Source organism: Phocoena phocoena, chromosome 9 (genome assembly GCF_963924675.1).
Source record: "Phocoena phocoena chromosome 9, mPhoPho1.1, whole genome shotgun sequence".
In the NCBI taxonomy this organism is placed as follows: domain Eukaryota; kingdom Metazoa; phylum Chordata; class Mammalia; order Artiodactyla; family Phocoenidae; genus Phocoena; species Phocoena phocoena.
The window spans coordinates 12541845-12565468 of NC_089227.1; the positions used below are offsets into that span (position 1 = coordinate 12541845).

The 23624-nt window shown below is 38.5% G+C and overlaps 1 protein-coding gene across 1 annotated transcript in view; it reads right to left on the reverse strand.

Annotated features, from left to right (window-relative positions):
• SUGCT (succinyl-CoA:glutarate-CoA transferase) overlaps positions 1-23624 on the reverse strand; it is a 684446-nt gene that overhangs the window by 173552 nt on the left and 487270 nt on the right. The gene's annotated exons all lie outside the window — the stretch shown is intronic.

Genomic DNA, 23624 nt, shown 5'->3' on the forward strand with positions numbered 1-23624 from the left:
TAAAACATGAGGTATTTTTTTTTCCTTTTGGCTTTCCTCTGTTTTGATAAATACCAGTCAAGTAAACTTTCTGTAAATTCTGATTTATACTTTTCCCATTTAGCCCATGAATGGGAAATAAAAATTGGCAGGCATAAGAGCTCATAAAACTTATTTCACTTTTTGATCTACAATAAAATAACAATCATTAGAAGAGTAATAGTGGGCTTCCCTGGTGGCACAGTGGTTAAGAATCCTCCTGCCAACGCAGGGGACGTGGGTTCGAGCCCTGGTCCAGGAAGATCCCACATGCCGCGGAGCAACTAAGCCCGTGAGCCACAACTACTGAGCCTGTGCTCTAGAGCCTGCAAGCCACAACTACAGAAGCCCGCGTGCCTAGAGTCCGTGCTCTGCAACAAGAGAATCCACTGCAATGAGAAGCCCGTGAACTGCAACGAAGAGTAGCCCCCATTCGCCACAACTAGAGAAAGCCCACGCACAGCAACGAAGAAAAGTAATAGTAACCATATATCAATCCTGTACTGTTTTAAAGCACATTATATGCATTATTTTATCCAATCTTCACAACAACTCTATAAGTTTTAACAGTCCTTTTTGCCAAATGAGAAAACTGAGGATGCTTACAAAGTAAGCCCAGCCATCGTGTGGCTCCAGACTTCTGCTCTTATCATTATGCTCTAATTCCTCCTAATGTTTCTGTTACTGTTAATTCTATTGCTTGAATATTTCTCAAGGTTGTCTCCTTCCCTGATGGCCTCCACCTCCTCACTGGTCTCCCTGGCTTTCCTCCAATCTGACTGCAGCCACAGATGTCTTTCTCGAGTCTATACTTGCTCATGTTTACACACTGTCGTTTAAAGAATTAAGTCAAAGCTCCTTGACAGGGCACTTCTGAGTTCTGTGTCACCCTTTACTTGCCCCCCAGCCTCTACTCTGCATTCCTCCCTGTTTTGACACCTCTTTATACCTCCTCTTAATACTCATTTGATGTCCTATCCATGCTGGGTTTCTCCCACTTACCTAAGCTTTTTCTGTCCTAGACTTTTGCAGTCAATGCTGCCTCTGCCTGGAGCACTTCCTCTGACTCTTTTGGTCTGAACTCTCACAGGCTTTTCCTCTTAGACATCACTTCTGAAGCACTGTGTGCGTCTATAAATTTCAGTCCTCACTGGCTTGTCTCTCTCTTAGCTTGAATGTATAAATAATTTTCACCACTGTGCTCCCGGTGTTCAATATAGGTTCAAGTCTTCATTCTTTTAAAAAAAAACCGCTTGTACCCTCATTTAAATAAAAATTGACCAAGACACAGCCCATTCTAAAGAGTGAACAATTGCTAAGGAACAAAAGTGAAGCTGTATTCCACCCATTAATTTATATTACAACTAGCACCATCTTATCAAAGTAAAGCTTTGTTGGCACACTGCGTGTTACCCACACATATAGACAACATTCTGCTAGTTTCACAGATACAGCAAAGATCTCAGGCACCTGGCCTAACTAAACTTGCACATTTAACTAGTCATTCTCCTTGTAAAATATACCAAATTTTCTACACAGGAGAATGTATGTGTATATAGCCAATGTACATTTTATACATGTATTATGGAACATATGGAATTACACATTAGAATATTCTATATATATAATTATATAGTCTCTCTATATAATTAATTATAATTATCTAACAGAACAGATTCTCTTTCAATGTTAGAGTTATGTCAGCCTAATTCATGTCCTCTATCACCTTCCTAAACTCTCTGAGTAGACCAGATTCAATCAAAACTTGCTTTCCCAATATTTAGCATCCCACTGCCACCTTCTACTCCATGGGTGAGAGAACACCTCCTCTTTGTCTAATAAATCACCAATTTAATTTTCTATACTTCTTACTATCACCAATACAGATTCTAATACTGCTATGTACTTAAATATTTCTTGAAAACTATCCCCGTATCAACACCCTCAAAAAAAAAAATTAACCTGGATCTTCCCTTATCTATTTTTTAATGATAGTCATTTTTTTAAATTTCCCTGTTTAAGATTTATTTTAATTTTTTATTTCCCATTGGATGAAGCTATTCTTTCTCAGAAATTCAAGCGTGTCCACAGAGGCCAGAATTTTGGGTCTCCATCCAACTTCTTTCCTTCTGTGCTTGATGGACATCCTCTGTGGCTATCAAATGGTTCACTATTATCTTTGGTTTTCGTAAGTGTTGGTCTTTTCTTACGTCTTCATGAGTATTTGAGTTAGGAAAGGGCATATCACAAAATGTAAATATGATGCCATTTTGAAATGAAAGGCCCTGCCTGTCCTTCAAGGATCTCTCCTTCTGCCGTAGGTGGCACTAACCAGCTGTATTTCTTGGAAGAGAAGTGACAAATTAGGCAACAGGGCACTTGGCACGGCAAGGTAAACAAAGTTTCCACAGACTAACTCCTGTGGTCAAAGTCTCCATTTTATGTAGTCACTCTGTATAGAACATTCACTCCTCCTAGGAAGAAATAGCATTCAGTACTTTAGTAACAAACTTGTTCTTTCAGAAAAAGAAAGAACAGCCTCACATTTAAAGCCTTTTACGTTTCTTCCCTTGATAATACAGTTTAATTTTTAACTACTCTTCCTCTCCAAACTAATTTCAGTAGAACTTTTGAAGTTTAAAAGCTGTGACTGGTTTTCACTGTCGTTACTATTGTGGTTGTTATTGTTGGGTTATTTTTTTGAATTTTATTTTATTTATTCTTTTGTACAGCAGCAGATCCTTATTAGTGATCAATTTTATACACATCAGTGTATACATGTCAATCCCAATCTCCCAATTCATCCCATCACCACCCCTCCCCCGCCACTTCCCCCCCTTGGTGTCTATTTCTGCCCTGCAAACTGGTTCATCTGTTGTTGTTTTAAGTGACTTTGGCAGGAAATCAGTTTGGGGAGTAGAAAAGGTATCTAGAAAGATATCTGTAATATCTTCTAAGGTAGCAAAAACTTGTGCAAAATTGGGGGAGGAATTATCTCCAACAGGATTAATAAAATCACAATGCATACAATTTTTGGCACTGAAACATAAAATTGGCTCCAAAGCACAGGTAATTTTGTTTCAAAGACCAGCTACTGTTAATAATATTGCAATGAATCTATGTTTGCAAATATTTCATTGAGATAACTGTTTTCAATTATCTTGAATATATACCCAGAAGTGGGATTGCTGGATCATATCCTATTTTTAATATTTTGAGGAACTGCCATATTAGTCTCCAAAACAGCTGCACCATTTTACATTCCCAGCAGCAGTGCATGAGGGTTATAATTTCTCCACATCCTTACCAAAACTGGTTATTTTCTGGTGTTTTGATAGTAGCCATCCTCCTGGGTGTGAGGTGATACCAGCTGTGGGTTTGATTTGCCCTTCCCTGATGTTGAGCATCTTTCATGTGTGTTGACATCTGTATATCTTCTTGGGGAAAGGTCTATTCAAGTCCATGGCCCATTATTTGGTTATTGGGTTACTCGGGTTTTTGCTGTTGAGTTGTAGGAGCTAAAAATGAACATTTTTCCATGTCATTTGTATATCATCGTAGCTGAAGTATCTGTTTATGTCTTTTGCCCATTTTCTAATCAGATTTTTTTACTGTGGTATTGAGAAGTTTTGTTTGTTTGCTTGTTACTAGAGTATTAGTCCTTTGTCAGTTATGTGGATTGCAAATATTTTCTCCCATTCTGTAGCTTGTCTTTCATCCTCTCAACAGGGTACTTCAGGGAGTAAAGTTCCTAATTTTGATGAAATTCATCTTACCATTTTCTCCCTTTATGGATTTGCTTTTATGTCAAGTCTAAGAACTCTTTGCCAAGTCCTAGATCCCGAAGATTGTCTCCTGTTTTCCTAAAAGCCTTATAGTTTAATGTCTTACATTTAAATCCTGATACATTTCGAGTTAAATTGTTGTATAAGGTAGACAGGTTTATTTTGTTTGTTTATTTGCCTATGGATGTCCAATTTATCCAGAACCATTTGTTGAAAAGGTCATCTTTCTTCTATGAATTGATTTTGCATCTTTGTCAAAAATTAGTTCGGCATATTTATGGGGGTCTATTTCTGGGTTCTTTCTTCTGTTCTATTGATGTATGTTGTCCCTCTTCCAATTCCACACAGTCTACTGTATACACACAGTATACTGTAGCTATATACATCTTGAAATTGAGTAGATTAACTTCCCCCACTGTATTATTCTTTTTCAAAACTGTTTTAGCTAATCTACATCCTGTGCCTTTAAACTTAAAATTTAAAAGAAGTTTGTCTGTATCTTGCTGGGATTTTGATAGGAATTGCATTTAACCTATACAGTCGTCCGTCGGTATCTGCATGGGATTGGTTTTAGGACCCCTCGCAGATACCAAAATCCAAGGATGCTCGAATCCCTTATATAAAATGTCATAGTACAATTGGCCCTCCGTATCCATGGATGGAACCCACAGATACAAAGCGTCGACTATGTATCAGTATTGAGACAAGTGACATCTTTTCTATGTTCAGTCTTCTAATCCATGGACATGGCATGTCTCTCCATTTAGTTAAATCTTCTTTGATTTCCTTCAGCAATTTGTAGTTTTAGCATACAAGTCCTATACGTGCTTTGTTAGATTCACACTTAAGCATTTTATTTATTTATTTTTTTTTTTTGCGGTACGCGGGCCTCTCACTGCTGTGGCCTCTTCCGTTGCGGAGCACAGGCTCCGGACGCGCAGGCTCAGCGGCCATGGCTCACGGGCCCAGCCGCTCCGCGGCATGTGGGATCTTCCTGGACCGAGGCACGAACCCGTGTCCCCTGCATCGGCAGGCGGACTCTCAACCACTGCGCCACCAGGGAAGCCCTACTGTTATTTTTGAGAGATTGTAAATGGTACTATATTTAAAATTTTACTGTCCAAAGGTTCATTGTCAGTATATAGAAATACAATTGATTTTAGTATGGTTAACATGCATCCTATGATCTTACTGAGCTCACTTATTAGTTCTAGTTTTCTGTAGGTTTCTGATGATTTTCTATGTAGTCAATTATGTCACCTGCAAACAAAGACCATTTTATTTTCTTCTTTCCAACATTTATGCTTTCTATTTCCTTTTGTTGCCTTATTGCAGTGGCTAGTACATGCAGAGCTTTGCAGACACTCTTCATTAAGTTGGTAAATTTCTCCTCTATTCCTATATTTCTGAGAGTTTAATTATGAATGTGTTTTAAATTTTTGCCAAGTGTTCTTTCTTCGTTGACTGATATGATCACATGACTGTTCTTCTTTAGCCAGTTAATATGGTGGATCCATGGTAATCCATAGATTGGAGGACTCAACATAGGAAACACGTCAGCTCTCCCCAAATTGATGTATAGGTTTGACCCAATTCCTTTCAAAACTTCAGCAAGACACATATAAGCTTGTATTTTCAAATACTGTACCTTGCATCTCTGGAATAAACCCCACTTCGTCACAGTGTATAACTCTTTCTACATATTGCTAAATTCTATTTACGAATTTTTTTAAAGATATATTTACTTCTATATTCATGAGGAATATTGATCTGTAGTTTTCTGTGCTGTCTTGTCTGGTTTTGGTATCTGAGTAAAACTAGCATCATAAAATGAACTGCAGTGTACACTATCTTCTTTTAATTTCTGAGAGAGATTGTGTAAAATTAGGGTTCTTTTTTAAACACTTCCTTGGGGGAGTTTTAAAATTATGACTTCAGTTTCATTAATAGTTATAGGGCTATTCAAATTATCTATTTGATTATTTAATTATTTTATATTGGGTGAGTTGTGATAGTTTGTGCTTATTGAAGAAGTGGTCCATTCCATCTAACTGTCAAGTTTATATTCATACAGTTGTCCATAGTATTCCTTTATTATCCTTTTGGTGATGTCTGCAGGGTCTGCAGTAATATCCATTCTTGATATTACTCATTTCTGTCTTCTTTCTTTTCATCTTTGTCTGTTTTGTTGAGGTTTATCAATTTTATTAGTCTTTTAAAGAACCAGCTCTTTGTTTCAATGATTTTCTCTATTGCCTTTTCTATTTTTAATTTCATTGATTTCTGCTCTTACCTTTATTAATTCCTTCTTTCTGCATCTGTTTTATTTTGCTTTTTTCCTAGGTTCTTGAGGTGGGAGCTTACCTTATTGATGTGAGACTTTTTTTTTTTTTTTTCTGATGTTTGCATTTAGTGCTAAAAATTTCCCTCTCAGTGCTGCTTTAGCAGCATCCTGCAAATTTTGATACACTGTATTTTCATTTTCATTGTGTTCAGTTTTTTGTTTGTTTGTTCTTTACTTCTCTTGAGATTTCCTCTTTTATCCATGGATGATTTACTTATTTACAAGAGTGTTGCTTAGTCTTCCAGTGTTTGGAGAGTTTTCTATTATCTTCCTGCTACTGATTTCTAGTTTAATTTCATTGTGGTCAGAAAGTACACTCTACGATTTCAATTCTTTTAAATTTGTTGAGGTTTTTCTTGTGGTCCAGGGAATAGCCTATATTGGTATACGTTCTGGGGACACTTGGAAAAAATATGTATTCTGCTACTGCTGGATGTCAGTTACATACTATTGGTTGACGGTGTTGTTGAGTTCTTCTATTTACTTGCTGGTTTTCTGTCCAGTTGTTCTACAGGTTACTGAGAAAGGAGTGTTGAAATCTCCTACTATAATTATAAATTTGAGTATTTCTCTTTTCAGTTCTATCAGTTTTAACTCACGTATTTTGCACTCTGTTACCTGCTGCTTACCCATTTAAATTTGCTATCTCTTCTTGATGTATATACCCTTTTATCGTTACATAATACCCCACTGTGCCCTGATAATTTGTTTCGCTCTTAAGTTGACTTTATTTGGATATTAATACAGTCACTCTTGCTTCCTTTCAATTAATGTTTTCAAAATACCTTTTCCCATCCTTTTACTTTCAACTTACAAATTTTATTATATTTGAAGTGAGTTTCTTGTAGTCATGTTTTATAATCTGCTCTGCCAATCTTTATTTTTTAATTGGCATATTTCAACCATTTATTTACAATGTAGTTTTTTTATATTTTAGGACTTGAGTCTACCCTTTTGTTTTGTGTTCTGTTTTTCTCTATTTCTTTTTCCTGCCTGCCTGTGTGTTACTTGTATATTTTTTAAAATTCTATTTTGGTTTAGATATGGTGTTTTTATTGTATCTCTTTATATAGCTTAGCTATAGTATTTTTGAACTGTATCTCTTTATATAGATATTTAAGTGGTTGCTCTAGGTATTATATATGCCTATTTTTAACTGTCCACAGGTATTGTCATTTTGCCGGTTTAAATGTAGAAACTTACTACCCTTTACATCTCTTTACCCTCTTTTGTTTATAATGGTCTTACTTAGTTCCTCTACATATTGATACATTTAGAACCAGCTCAGTGTCTGAATTTTTGCTTTAACACTCAACCATAATTCAGAAAATTCCAGAGAAATCTCGTGTATTTACCCATAGTTTTACTTACCATGTTCTTTCTTCCTTCCTTATGTTCCAAGATTTCTCCTCCTCCCTCCTCCAACTTTCATTTTTATTTAGAGAGTTGCCTTTAGTTATTATTTTAGGGTAGGTCTGTTAGTGGCAAATTTCTCTTAGGTTTTTTCAGCTGAAAAATGTCTCTATTTTCCCTTCATTCCTGAAGGATTTATAGGAGGTTCTGGGTTGACAATTCTTTTCTTTTAGCACTTGAAAATTATTGTGCCAATTCTTCCTTGGCGTCTATGACTTCTGATGAGAAATCTTCTGACATTTGAATTGTTTTTTCTCTATAGGTGAGGTGTCATTGTTTTATGGTTGCTTTAAAGATTTTTTTCTATGTCTTTAGTTTTCGGAATTATGATGTGTTTGGCATGGATTTCTTTGGTTTTTTTCCTTCAAGATTTGCTTAACTTCTTAAATCTCTACATTTATGTCTCTCGCCAAATTTGGGAAGTTTTTAGTTATTATTTCTTCCAGTACTTTTTCAGCCTCACCCTTTTTATTCTGTCCTTCCAGGATGCCAATAACAGGAGTGTTAAATCCCACAGGTCCCTGAGGCTCTGTTCACTTTTTTTTTTCCAGTCTATTTTCTCTCTGTTTTTCATATGAGGTGATTTCTAACATTCCATCTTAAAGTTTATTGATTTTTTTTCTCTGGCCCCTCCACTCTGCTGTTGACTCCATCCACTGAGGGTTTCTTTAAAAAAAAATTTTATTATTTTTAGTTCCAAAATGTCCACTGGGTTTTTTTTTTATATCTTCTATATCTTTGCTGAGACTTTCCATTTCTTTGCTTAGACTTTCTATTTTTTTCTTTTGTTTCAAGCATTTCATAATAGCTAGTTCAAGCATATTAATTATGGCTGCTTTAAAATATTTGTCAGGTAGTTCCAGCATCCCTGTCATCTCAGTTTGGGCATCTACTGATTGTCTTTTTTCATTAATCTTGAGATATCCCTAGTTCTTGGTATGATGAGTGATTAAAACCTGTGCAATTTGAGTATTATATTATGAAATTCTGGATCTTATTTAACCCTTCTGTGTTAGCTGGCTTTATTTACTCTCTTTCAGCAAAACCCTTTCCTCTCCTCCCTCCCTTCCTTCTTTCCTTTTTACTGTATTTATGTATTTACTGGCACATGGAACATTAAAATGGATTGAATTATTAAGTCCAAGACATTTCACATAACCCTCTCCTACTCTGCAAAATCCCAGCAGCTTGGAGGGGAATAATCCCACCTTTGGCTTCAGCGGTTAGCCTCCTTTAGCCTAAGCCATTTTCAGGTGCCCCTCTGCCCTCAACAGCATTAAAGATTTGGGAACAGGCACATAAGCCAGGCTTAAACCTTTCAGCACCTAATGACTCTCACGCCTTAGCTATAGTTTATTAGAAATGTCCTAATTGGCCCAGTCAAACTAAAGCAAAGCACCCTCCTTCTCCTCTGAAGGTGACTTAGGAAACATGCAGCCATAACTGCTGCTGGCAGCAGCTCTGTGACCTTGTAGAAAGTCTTCTGAGGACAAAACAAACATATGGAGAACAGAGACTCAAAGTCCGAGCCCTGATTCACCACACCCAGGGCCCACGCTATGCAGGATTTTCAGTTACTTAAGTCAATAAATCAGTAGTTCTCATCCCTGGCTGTCCATTAGATTCCTCTGGGAAGCTTATGGATACCTGAGACCCATCCTGTTTAAGTGTTCTGAGCTAAGTCCCTGGCATTTATATTTTTTAAAAGCTCCCCAGATGATTCTAACACTCCTCCAAGGCTGAGAAGCACTACAATCAATCCTCTTTATTGTTGACGACTACTGAGTTAGGTTTTCCCTTACTTGCTCTTGAAAGCATTCTAACTCCATATTTCCAAAATTCAACATGCATAAAAAAATCACTTGATGATTTTCTTAAAATGCAGATTCTTATTCATGGCTCTACAGTTAGTATTAGTTTGCTAGGGCTACTATAACAAAGTACCACAGCTGAGTGGCTTTAAAAAAGAAATGTATTCAAATTCCGGTATCTAGAAGTCAAAAATCAAGGTATTGGTAGGGTTGGTTCCTTCCAAGGACTCTGAGGAAAGGATCTGTTCCAGGCCTCTCTGCTTGGCTTGTAGACAGCATCCTTCCTCTATGCATGTCTCTCTGTGTCCAAATCTCCCCTATTATTAGGATACCAGTCATATTAGATTAGGACCTACCTTAATTACCTCATTTGGACTTGATTACCTCTGTAAAGACTATTCCAAATAAGGTCACAGTCTGATGTTCTGGAGGTTAGGATTTCATATAAGAATTTTGGTGAGACACAGTTTTCATCCAAAATGGGTGGGGATTGATTATTTGAATTTCTAATGAACCTCCAAATGATGGCCATACTGCTGGCCCATGGATCACACTTTGAATAGCAAGGTCCTACCTGATATGTTTCTTATGCTTAAGACTGAGAGGAATTGAAGCCCTGCTATATTCCAAGATGAATGGCCTTGCATCTACCTGAGGCATAACCAGCTAGTGGGCAGAATGCTAGAAATGGACTACTGGTCATGGATGTGGTATGGATTAATTTAAGAACACATATACAAGAGACCACCCCACTCACAGAGGGTCTCCTCTAAGAGAGCTAGTTGGGAGGAGGACCTTTAAGTAACCAAACACATACAAATTCACTGTACCAAAAGGTCAGAAATAATTTTCTCTTGATGACTTTAAAAATAATACTTTTATATAACTTTCTTTTTTCACAATGTTTTCAATATTTTTGAAATATGTATGTATTATATTAATAAGTGGAAAGAAATGTTATTTTTAAAAGAATTATCCTTAATTAAAAAGTAAACAAACGGAAGCAATAACATCGACCGGGTCTGTATCTTTATGAAACAGGGCAGTGGTTCTTTGCTGCAGTATCTGAGAGACCCTGGTATGCTAATGTTTTGCCATTGTTTGGACATGATGCTGAAGTTTTATCAATGTCACTTAAAGTACTAAAGTCTTCCTGTTTTCTATGTATGGAAACCGAGACTACTGCTCATGTGAGATTTTGGGGCATAAATTTGAAGGGAGTCTGGTCAGTGAAGTTGCATGTTTTTTCACTAGCCATGTTCAGCTTCACAGATACAGGTGTGACATAAGTAGACAGCTGGATTTAACCAGACTTGGGGTTTTGCCAGTCAAATACAAAGAAAGGAGAGAGAAGTAAGGAACATGAGATTGCAAGAAATGTCATACTGCTGGGCAATGGAATCCCGCCAGTAGGTGGAGAAGTGAAGGCACAAGGAGCATAAGGAACAGTTGAAAAGAGACACAGCAGAGGTTTTAGTGGGAGAGTCCTCAGGTAGAGCTGAGGGAGTGGGAGCTAGAAACACAGGAGGTGATGGCCATTCTGGGCTGTTTTTATGAAATCAAGTTTTCTGAAGTGATACAACCTCTAGGATAGCACTGCCTGAGTGAGCTGCCAACAGGTGGTGGTAGAGATCATGGAAGCCAAGGAGATCAAAGAACAGAGAACCCTGCGTGTTGTTCGAATTATCTGCTTGGATGTGGAAACTGCTAAAAATAAAAGGAAAAGTGGTCACGAGTGAGATGATGACCCAAATGCTGACATCTTCAATAGGTAAGAGGGGCCAGGAGGCCAACAGATGACAACAGAAAGGGCTAAGAGTAATAAAGTCTGATGACACGCATGTCAAAGACAGAAGAGGGAAAGACAATTTAGAAGCAGAAGACAGAGAAAGGTGATACCTACCTGGACTTCTAGCCCGGATATATGTGGAGTAGGCAGAAATCAGAGCTATCATTGGACAGGTCTTGGAAGAGAGGCAGTGTGCTCAGGAGACAGCCAGGTTGGGTTATAGTCAGAGCACTTTCCAAGCAAAGGCTGAGACTGTGGGGAAGTTGATGATGAGAGATCACGATGGGCAAGTCAGGAGAGTGAGGGAGCAGAGCGTGGCAAGTGGGACGAGACTGAGACGTCACAGAGCAGTGGCAGAGGTGGAAGGTGGGGAGTTCTGAAGGAGACTGAGGACGTGAGGGCTGATGGGACCGGTCTTGGGTGTGTGCACTCAGTGACAGGCAAGCCCGGGAGGCCTTGTGGCTGCTAGATACTACAGCCCAGGGAATGTGGTCCGATACCTACAGGAAGGTGCTCTTTCCCAGAACATCTGGCTGTGCTCTCCTCATGGGTATCCCGCTTCACATGTGTGCCATGTTAGATTTGTGAATGCCGTCCTATGACAGCAGTGACTAGCTGTCTACCAAAGGTTCATACTCTCCTTTCTTACTGTAGGATGAGAAGCAGCTTCCTAACCTGGGACTACATGTCCCAGATACCTCCCCTCACCCCAACCCTGTGAAATCAGATGGAAGCATGAAATAGGTACAGCTAAGTTCTGGACAACATGAACAGGAGTGATGCATGTCACCGCAGGCCTGACCCACAAACACTTCTTTCCCATGCTTTCACTCTTATCCCATTCACTGGCTGAATGTAAAGGTCATGGTGACACTGCAGGCCTCCTATTAAATATGGCGGAGCCTTTCTCAACCGGAAGGACTATACACAGCAAGTCTTCTGATCAGGAGACTTTATGTGAGAACAATATAAACTTATGTTGAATAAGCCCCTAAAATTTCAGGGTTTTATTTACTACAGCAGCTATTGTTACTTTGACGAATATGTATCTATCATGTGTCTCATAATTGGACCCAGAGACCTCTTCAAAAATTTACTAAGATGCAGCGTCCCTACCACGCACCAACCATGACCCCATACCCCCTCCCTAGCTCATGTAAGGAGAGGACTAAGAAAAGGCGGGAGGTGAATGCTGGTTTTATGAGGAGTACAGCATATGTAGGGAGAGGGAGAGACAGGTATGCCGCACACCCAAAGCCAAGCGAGAAAAAAGTAAATATGTGAGGTGATGGATGTGTGAATTAATTCAATGGTGGGAATCCTTTCACAATGTGTGTGTGTATATATATCTCAAATTGCCATGTTGTACACTTTAAATATATTACAAAGTTATTTATTTATTTGTCAATTATACCCCAATAAAGCTTAAAAAAATATAAGATATCTGCCTCTGCTATTCCTCCTGCCTGACCCCAACAGATAAGGATCGAAGTCTAGAAGAGGGTGGGAAGAAGGTAAATCACACCCTTCCACTCTAAAGGAGAAGTCTAGCCTGTGACAGGAGAAAGACAAGGCTTTAAATTGAGTATGGCGTTAGACTAATATTTAAAAAACTGGAAATATCTGGAGTCATTCCAATATGATGTTAAGAGATGGGAAAGTAGGAGAGGGGTCCAACGTAACAGCTGGTAAAAATCAAGACCATTTTCTGTTTCCATCTCAATGAGTTGAGATTCCTCAATATAGGGGTGATACATCATATAGTCATTCTGACTTGTAACTATTCAGAGGTTAATACAGAAATACCATATAGAAGAAATATGTAGAAGTCAATAGATAGAAATGTATGGGTGAACTGAAGACCTGATACATACTAATAGAGGGACAATGTGGTTGACTGCTTGGGGCTTTAGAGTTTTGAATAGTGGTGTTGTTGTGCAGTAAGTCACTGGGTTTGTTGTTAATAGACCGAGGATCGCATCCCAGCTCTACCACTTAAGAGCTACAAGAGCTTTACAAGCCACCTATCCTCTTTGACCTTAGTTCCTTCCTCTGGAAAATGGGGATTATGAAAATCTACTTCATGAGATTACTAATTAAAATGCACTAGGGCCTAACTGAACACTTGATATAGAATATGCAGTCCTGAGAGACACTTAAATCAGAATTTGATAACTGGACATTTATATAAATGGTAGGATAGTTTTTATTCTGACCTTGCTGTCAGTGTCAAATACAGCACAGATACAGTACTGACAGAGTACTGCCATGACCAAATTATTCCTGGGCTGACAACAACAAAAGAATTGGTCCCTTCCTGACTCATCAAAGGGGAGAAAAAGCATGATACACACACAAAAGTCTATAACAGTTACACGTATACATGTAACTATTTTCATGGAAAATTGATTTATAGCTTTAAAGAAAAAAACAGCCTTAAAACCATGTAACCCCTAATGCATCCTTTCCCTAAAGCCATAAACACACCTCTGGTTATCCCGTCCAACAAAAATATACCACAGCAGGTGGAGTCACAAAGAAGTAAATGGTTTCAATCTTTTCATTCATTTTAGTCTATTCCCTCAACAAAAACTTCAACCTGCAGGTGCATGCAGCATACTTCTGCAATGACAAGAGCAGTGTATCTTTGTAACCGGGGCTTTGCCTAATGATGTGTGAACTAAATGTTAACTGCAGCAAAATGACTCCAAGCCAAGAAAGCCCCCGTCGAGGGTCTCGCCTGGAAGAGGGGCTAAGCCACAGGAACACACCAGAGTAGGGTTGGATCTTTGGTCCCTGGGAGATCATCATTACTTCCCTTACCTTCACGTTCTAATGTTTTGAGGGCAGTGTGTGAATTAAATTGGAATTTTCAGTTTGCAGACATTCCTCACTTGAGGGTCCAAATTTGATTTCAGGCTGGAAACGAGCATCTAAATGAGTTTGAGAGAGGAGTAGGTTTTAAGAAAAGTCAAACCAGTCAAAGTAAAACACTAACCAATTATCGTAGGGAAGCAGTTTCACATCTGGAACTGGTTATACGTGGAACAGAAGGAAGAGTTTTCTTAGGACAGTTGGTTTAATTATATTTTTAAAACAAGAGAGAGTAACCTAGGAATGCCAGCTCATCTCAAATGCAAACAGGTCTCCTCGAGCTAGTGAATATATCTGTTTATCATTTCAACGAGAATCATTAGTACTCTCTCCATAAGAGGTTTCTATCAGTTGTTGATCAACAAAGACAAATTTTCAAATGGCCCTTTGAGGTGCACAATTTGTCTGGGAGTTTTTGTGTATTAGGGTCAAATCTAGGTGTTCAGACATCTTGTCTCTTTTAAAAATGAAAAGATGCTGTGAGCAGAAGCATGGTTTTGGCATCAGACTGACCTAGATTTTAATTTTATTAGCTGTGTGACTTTGGGAATGTTACTTAATCTATCTTTATCTTTTCCTTATCTGGGAAATGGGAATAATTCCTATCTTGAATAGATCTCTGTTCTGGTTATTACATTAAATCATATAGCATATGTAAAATACCTAATGAATATGGGACTATGTGGCTATAAAAAGTATTCCACAAAAGTTAATTCTCTTGACTCTCCCTTTCTCTCTTTCCTCTATCCTTTATTAATTTATTTTTCTAAAAGCAATACATTTTTGGCAAATACAGTGAGACAGGAGGTTACATGTTCCCTATGACTTAAAATTTCAGTAGCATAGCACAAAAGAATAAGAAATGAAATACACACATAGATTTCAAAGTGTTTGCCTCTGGATATCTCAGAAAAGTTTATCACTGTAGTGAAAGGCATTTCATGGAATGTATCTCCTGACATGTATTTTTATGACTGTAGCAAACTGTACCTTTATGATTTCTCCGCTGCCTACCCCCAACCCACCAAAAATTGTCCACAGTGGCATATTACAATTTTTGATTCACCAAAATCAAGGCAATCACAGGGCCCTGGGGTTACAATACATCTTGGAACTGCCTTTGTAATCCATCTCTTTCCAACATTCGGGGTTACCAGTGGACAAGTTGGCAAACGAATACTTTGCCCAGCGTGGAGGACAAAATTCTGCCTTGCAATGAAGAAGTTTAGTGTAGCTAAGAAAGAAGCTGAAAAGCAACGTTTTACTCCCAAGGAGCAGGTTACGACCTTCCAAAAGAAACTCAGCCAGAACATTTATATCACATTAACACCAGTGAATGGAAAAGAGAGAAAGGTCAAGGATATAAACATATTTGTGAAGGCCTCGTGGCATGGGTCGTTTTTATTGCCTTTCCCTTACGTTTTTCTGAGGTTGATAATACATTTCATGAAATTAATAGTAATCTTGAATCCTTTCTATTTTCCCCACTTGAGTCCAGGTGCAGGAGCAATGAGGATGAGTTCGGGGACTGAGAGTGGCCTGGTGCTGCTGCTGGGACCAAGGAGGTCAAGGTGACAAGTAAAGATGATATCAAAAACACCAGATGCTACCGACCCAAAGTGGTGGAACAATGCATCCGAATTATCAAAAGAAAAGAGAGATGTTTGTCCACATTTTTAAACCCCTAAGGACAGTTCTCAGGCACTGAGACTCGGTCTTTGTGTGTATGATGCACAGAGTGCGGGACGAGATAGAGTCGATACTTAAATGACATGCGAGAGAAGGGAGCCGCTTGATGTGGTTGAGCATTTGCTCTCCTTACACTCTGTTCTGTTTATAAACATTCCAGCTATGTGAATAATAAAGAGCCAAGCCCAGGCCTTTGTCATCCCTCCATGATCTTTCTGGTACTGAAGGGGCTCCGGAGGAGGTGTTGAGTTTTTGTGTGCTAAAGCTTGTCAAGGGCACATCAAAATGTAATAACGAAATCAACTACCAGACAGATTGGATGGCAGATTTTGGCAGCTAACAGGGAGCTTTCTCGTTATAGGACGTGCAAGCTTGTGGGTTGCACTGCAATTAGAAATGAATTTTTTTCTTCTTTGCCTGAGCTCTTCTTATACTTTTCATTCTCATAAGTGACAACAGCAAAAGACTACTTCTCACTCCCTAATGTACTCTATCCATCTCCGTGTTGCTGAAGTGACTGGTATCTTAGCATCAAATTTTAAAACATCAAATCAGTGTTCTTCAGTGTTTAAGAGACTGTGATACTTCAAGGAAGTCAGGGATATACTGCTTAAACTAATTCTCTTGAATTTTTTCTGTGGGTGCAAAATATCCTTTTGGTACTTTTTGTAATTGTGGTGGTGGTGGTTTTAACCATATGTCTCCAGTAGGAAAGCAAGATCTTTGTTTCTTAACAGCTGATGTGTACTTGCTACTGTGTCACACCGGAGTCCATAATACTGTTAGTGACAACTAAATCATTTCCACAGAAGCTAATTATAGCATTCGGGAAGGGAAAAGCAACACTAATTTTCTGCCACTTAATAGTCAGATTTCATGTGAAACAACCCAGTGAACCAGGTCAACCTGTTTTTCAGAGGTTAGAAGTGGGACACCCAAAGTGGTAAAGTGTTTCCCCCAAGATTTACAGCCTAGCTGGGCCAACATTAGGAATACATGCAACTGATCAGGGCCAACATTAGGAATACATGCAACTGATCAGGATAATCCCAGATTATCCTGGTTGTTGAAACCATAAACAATCCTGGAAAGGAGTGGAACAGGAGCTGAAGGTGGGGGGAAAGGAGAGAAGTGATTGAATTCAGCCTTTTAAATAGACTCAAGGACTGTCCATTCATGAGTCAGCTACCATCTTAAGCCATTGAGCCCAACAGGAAGGTTGATGTATCCAACTGTTACAAAGAGGAGATGTAGAGAACAAATGTACGGACACCAAGTGGGGGGCAGGGGGGGTAGGATGAATTGGGAGATTGGGATTGACATGTATACACTACTGATACTATGTATAAAACAGATAAACTAATGAGAACCTACTATATAGCACAGGGAACTCTACTCAGTGCTCTGTGGTGACCTAAATAGGAAGGAAGTCCAAAAAGGAGGGGATATATGTATACGTAGAGCTGATTCATTTTCCTGTACAGTAGAAACTGACACAACATTGTTAAGCAACTATACTCCAATAAAAATATATATAAAAAAAAAAACCCAAAAAATGAAAGAGGAGGTAATGGACAATAAAGTCACAATGCAGTTTATGGTTTTTTTTTTAACAGGATCAGAGGTTTCAATTTTAGTCAACAACAACAATAAAACCTCAAGAACTGGATACTAAATCCTTAAGAGATAAGAAGAACTAAAGAGAGGAACTAGCCCGCATAGTTATCACTCTTTTTATTTTACTGGGAGCGAGAGGAAATTTATTTACACATCCAAGATTTCTTTGAATCAACAACAATTTTTTAATGCATTTAATATGTACCGGGTGCTATACTAGTTTCTGGGATTACAGAGGTAAACTAGAAACCTCCTCTGCCCAGCCATGATCAAGTAAAAGTAATGAGGAGATAGAGGTGCCGAAACCAACTCATGCACAGAGATGGAATTATCATGTCTCCTCTTCATGGAAACGAATCTGGAGCTGAGTCTTGAACAAGCATTTTTAAGACAAACTTGAATGAAAGGACATAATAAGCAGAGGGAAAAACACCAGTCAAAGCAAAGAGGGTTGGAGTACAGTGTGAGGAATGAGGCTGGAGACTCAGGCAGATGTGAGATTTTGAAGAAGATCAAATATTCCACAACAAGGAGTTTGGACAGAAAGAACATTCAGGGGCTTTAAGAAGGGGATGACATGATCTATGCCTTTTATTAAGAGCTTTAGGCAGCACTGTAGCAAACGCATTGACGAGGCTAGTATTATTATATCAATACAGACCGTTCTTTCAAAACAATGTTTGGTAGCAGCCACTAGTGCAATTCCCCTAACTTATTTCCATGAAAACACAGCAAAAGTAAAAATACACCTAAAACCAGTATCAAGAGACAATGTCCAAATCTAAGAAAACAGGCAATAATTAGAAGATAGTCGAGCTAGAGTGAGATATGCCTATCTCCCTAACATCTCCTCAATATTCTACTGCAGCCAGAGACTGAAAACCAGAAAGCCATGGTAGTAAACATAGGGGGAGAAGGTCTAGAGGTAGAATAGTAAATTTTGGAACACAACTCTGGGATCACAAATGTTATAGTGTTTCATGTATTTAATCAATTCATAAAACCAGAAAAAGAAGGCAGGGGGCTTCCCTAGTGGCGCAGTGGTTGAGAGTCCGCCTGCCGATGCAGGGGACGCGGGTTCGTGCCCCGGTCCGGGAAGATCCCACATGCCGCGGAGCGGCTGAGACCCGTGAGCCATGGCCGCTGAGCCTGCGCGTCCGGAGCCTGTGCTCCGCAATGGGAGAGGCCACGACAGTGAGAGGCCCGCATACCGCAAAAAATAATAAATAAATAAATAAATAAAATAAAATATAAAAAAAAAAAGAAGGCAGGGAAGAAGTCAGTTGTTCCTTCAATGGGACAGAGGTTCATTATAATTTAAGCCTGTTATGAAATGGGAGACAAATACATAAACCTGCCCTCCATGTGCAGAACTAAGAAATCAACTTGGTCTCAGGGTATATAAAGGAAATTCGAGTTGTCTTGTTCACTGAAAAATACTGAGCCATGACCGTTGTTTGAAAATAAGTGAGAGGAAAACCAATATGGAGAAAATAATTTTCAGAAAAAGGGAGGAAAACAACAGTACCCACGAGATAAGAAAGAAAAAAAACACTTCCTAACACTGATTTCTAGGCTGAGAAGAAATTTCAAGAAAATGTTTGATTTCCTCAATGAAAGACAAGAAGACAACTATGAATAGGAACAAATAATCTTAAGGAAACAACAGGCTAAAATAAAAAGATAAAAGGACAAAATTAAAAGGGTAATAACAAAATGAAAAAATATTGCAAGGACACTAAAATCACATACTAAAATTAAAATAATATTTAAATTTGCACTGAGGGTAGGGCAGAAGCAATGACACAAAAAACTCAAATAAATTATGTGGTGGTAGGCATTGAAGTTTTCTTAGTACAAAGGAAAAAACCAAGCAGAAAGAAGGAAATGAGAGCTACAGATGATCAAAATTATAAAGCCAAGTTGAGGCTGAAAGGTGTTTCTGAAAAAAAGGATGAAATGAAAGAAAAGCAGCAATAATCAAAGATACAAGAAGATAAGGTTTCCTTGAGATGAAGAAAGACCTGTGTAACCAGACTGCAATGGGTGACAGTTTATAGTTCACAGGAAAACAGATGAAAAATTGCATGTCTAGGCACATCCTGATAACATTTTTAAAGTAAAAATTAGGTGACGAAAACTCCAAGTTCAGGAATACAAAGCAACAAATTTTGATCACTCTTAGCAATATCCTTTGCGATGTTAAATACCAAATGACACTGGAGGAACATCTAATTTATTGCTAATATTTGGTTAAAACATGTCCATGTAATCCCTGCTAACCATTTCTGCCAGAAACAGGTTATAAGAGGAAGCGGAACATTTCCCCCAGAAGCATACGCCCAACAGCAGTCTAAACCCTCAGCTTCCTGTAAAAGATCTCAGGTGATTCAGACTTCCTCAGAAGTATAATTTTAAAACATTATCTCTGAGCAGAGAGCTAAAACCAAGATGTGGTAGGAAACCTCTAAGATGGCCTCTGATGATCCCCATCTCCTGGTATATGTGCTTTTGTGGAATCGCCTCTCCTTGAACATAGACTGAATTTAGTTATGCCTTTCCAAAGCATTAAATGGGACAGAGGTAGCAGAATGATACCTCCAAGATTAAGTTACAAAAGACTTGGCTTCTGTCTTGGGAATCTCTCATCTTGTCCCTCCCTGAGGATTCCTGCTGCGACGTTGTAACCTGTGCAGTTGAGAGGACCACTGGCAAGGAACGGAGACAGGCCACCATCCAAGAGCCTGTGAGAAATGCAGACCCTCAATCCAACAATTTATGAGGAAATCAACCCTGACAACAAAACTCAGCTCCCCAGTAGCCTTCAGATGAGAATGCAACCCTGACTAGCATATCAACTGCAGTCTTGTGAAAGTCCTTCAGCTAGAGGCACCAATTAAACCATGCCCAGATTCCTGACACAAGAACTGAAATAAGAAATGATTGTTGTTTTAACACATTTTTCACCAGAGATGTATTATGGCCACAGACGTTACTTTCTGCAAAAGTCCCCTGGTCAATAACGTGTTAAACCACAAAGTGTTGGGTAATTTGTTATGCAGCAGTAGATAACCAATATATAACAAGTTGATACTGAGTAAAGAATAAGGAGATAGAAAGTAAATCTTTGACTGGTCTCTGGGTCACTTCATGTTCTGAAATTTCTACCATATGGCCTGGTTTTAAGTAACAGAAAATGTGTCTTGCTCTTGAGACAGGAGTCACCTCTGATCTCAGCAAGCACTTAATACAAGCCCATCAAGTCTCTGACCATGGGCTACACAGACTAATCCATCAATTAATATATCAATCAACCTATCTTTGATACTAAAATAAAATGTACAATAAAATCTTAAAATAGAAGATATAATTAACGTAGAACATCATAATCTAGATCTAATCTAGGTCTAAATCTAATTAGGTCTAAAACCTCAGAATTTATTTGGAAGGCCTGATAGTACAGTGGTAGAGAACATAGCTCCAGGAGTAGAAGACACTTGTTTGAGTGATGGCTCCAGGAAGGATACCTAATAACCTAATAATCTCTCAATGCTTCAGTCTCCTCACCTGTAAAGCAGAGATATGCTATTACATGTATAGCACTAGAGCATGTTACTTACTCAGTAAATGTGAGGTATTATCACTATATGTTAAGGGCTAACAATGGAAAAGGGAAAAAGTAAATTTGCTCAACTCCTAATCTCAAGTATAGACAACTGAAATACTGTTGTTTCAATCTGAATTCTGACAATTTGAAAAATGTAGGTCAAGAATGGTTTGGAAAAATGTAAAGGTAACAGAATATAGATATTTCAAAACACTGGAGAAGATATAAGCAAATAAAAAGACCCCCCCCAAAAAATGTAGCACAGGAAGCATATAAAAACATCAAATAAATCAAAGACATGAGACTAAATACATTAATGATAGTAACAAATGAAAGTTAGATTAAGCCCTCTTTTTTAAGGAAAATGTTTTTCAAATTCAGTCAAAAAACAAAATATTACTACTGTATTCATTTCCTAGAGCTGCTGAAGTAAATTCCCACAAACTGGGTGCCTTACAACAACAGAAGTGCATTCCATCACAGTTCTGGAGGCCAGCATAGGGTGAGCACTGTCTAGAAAGAGTCCACCCTTGCGTCTCTCTAGCTTCTGGTGGTTGCCTGCACTCCTCGGCCTCCCGGTCTTGTAGTTGCAGCTCCCTGATCCCTGCTCCCATCTCCAGGTGGGCATCTTTCCTCTGTGCATGTGACTCTGTTTCTAAATCTCTCTCTCCTTATAAGGACACTCATCATTAGATTTAGGGCCAACCCTAATCTAGTACGACTTCATCTTAACTCTAGTATGTCTAAAGATCTTATTTCCAAAGGAGGTCACATTCACAGGTACCAAGTGTTAGGAATTCAACATATCTTTTAGGGGACAGTTCAACCCAGAGCAGCTATGTGCTATTTACAAAAGCACACCTAAAAGTAATCAGAAACAATCAGAATATGTGACAATAAGGAGATAGTCAAATTAGCGTATATTCATATAATAAAATATTTAAAACCTACTAAATATGCAAATATTTTCTCCCATTCTGGGGGTTGTCTTAGTTACAAAATATCAACAGACTCACAGACTTAGAGAAGGAATTTATGGTTACCAGGGGGTAAGGGTGGGGGAGGAGGGATAGTTAGAGAGTCTGGGATTGACAGGTACACACGGCTATATTTAAAATGGATAACCGACAAGGACCTACTGTACAGCACAGGGAACTCTGCTCAATATTATGTAACAACCTAAATGGGAGAAGAATTTGAAAAAGCATAGATACATGTATATGTATAACCGAATCACTTTGCTGTATGTACATCTGAAACTAACACAACATTGTTAATCAACTATACTCCAATATAAAATTAAAAGTTAAAAAAAAACCTACTAAAAATCAGATTATGGAAGAATAATTAATATGTGAGAAAATGTTAGTGATATGATATAAAGTATATTAAAATATAAATAGTTAAGTAGGTAAAGAGATATAATAACTTCAAATCATCTATGTACATATATATATATATATATATATATATATATACACACACAGCAAAATACCTTAGAGGAAATGCACTAAAATATTAATAGTGGTCAACATAGGCTGGTAGGATGAGAGGTAATTTTATCATCTTCATAATTTGCTATACTTTCAATATTTTCTTACAGTTAGAATATTTTTTTTAGACTTTCATAATCTGTTTTTCTTTTTAACAGGAAAAGTAAAGTATATTTCTCATAACCATCTTCAGATGGTTGTGGATATGCCTGCGTGTTTTTTGAAGGAATTTAATGAACGTCCAGGACTGGATGGGATGTGGAGTGGTTGTAAATCTACAAGCAATGTTAAGATCACACAGCAAATAACCTGGGTTTACAGTCAGAATATGGTACTTCCTGACAGTATGAACTTGGGCAAATAACCTAATCTCTCTGCGTCTCAGAGTCCTGACCTCTAAGCTGGAAATATAATAGGATGTTATTTAGGACATCAGAACATTATTTTAGCAAAGTTTTTCCTAATATATTCAACAAAAATGACAGGTCAGTGGCTTTCTATCTACAATCTGGCCAGCAGTTTCATAAGGTATATCTGATAGTGTTAGTAGGAATAGAAGTGGTGGTAGTAATACTGAAATCTTCTAAATAGTCCACGGGTATAACCTAATTGAGTGTATTTCCCTAAAATGCAGTATGATGACTTTAATGACACACAAGACATAGAGGTCCTAAAGTGATTGTACAGTTCCCCCTGCCCCTCCCCTAGCAAACACACAGGTTAAGTCGGATACACTTCCCAGTATTATTTGATATCCTTCAAGTGCCTTGATCTTATAATGATTTAATGTTACAGACTTTCAGTTACTTGTCCAGCCCCCAGCGAAACAGGCCACAGAAGGTGCTTGAAGGCCCTGATATTACCAGTTCCTATCTGTTCCTGCCTTGCCCTGTCAAACTGCAGGTGCTGAAGGCCTGGGACCTCGGCCCCGCCCGGCCTGCTGAGCGGTGTGTTCAGAGCACTCTCCACAAGAGCAGGGCAGTCTGGCATTTGCCCACTGCACTAGCAGCCGCAGAGATGCTCAGTTTCTGAGTCAGCACCACCACCTTCCTCACCCTGACCCACACCGGGCTAAGTAAGTCAATCATGTAACAAACATTCACGGAATACAAGGACCTGTACTAGATACTGGACAAAATAGCACCTGCCCTCCCAGAGCTGAGTGAATTAAAGCGCTAAACCAA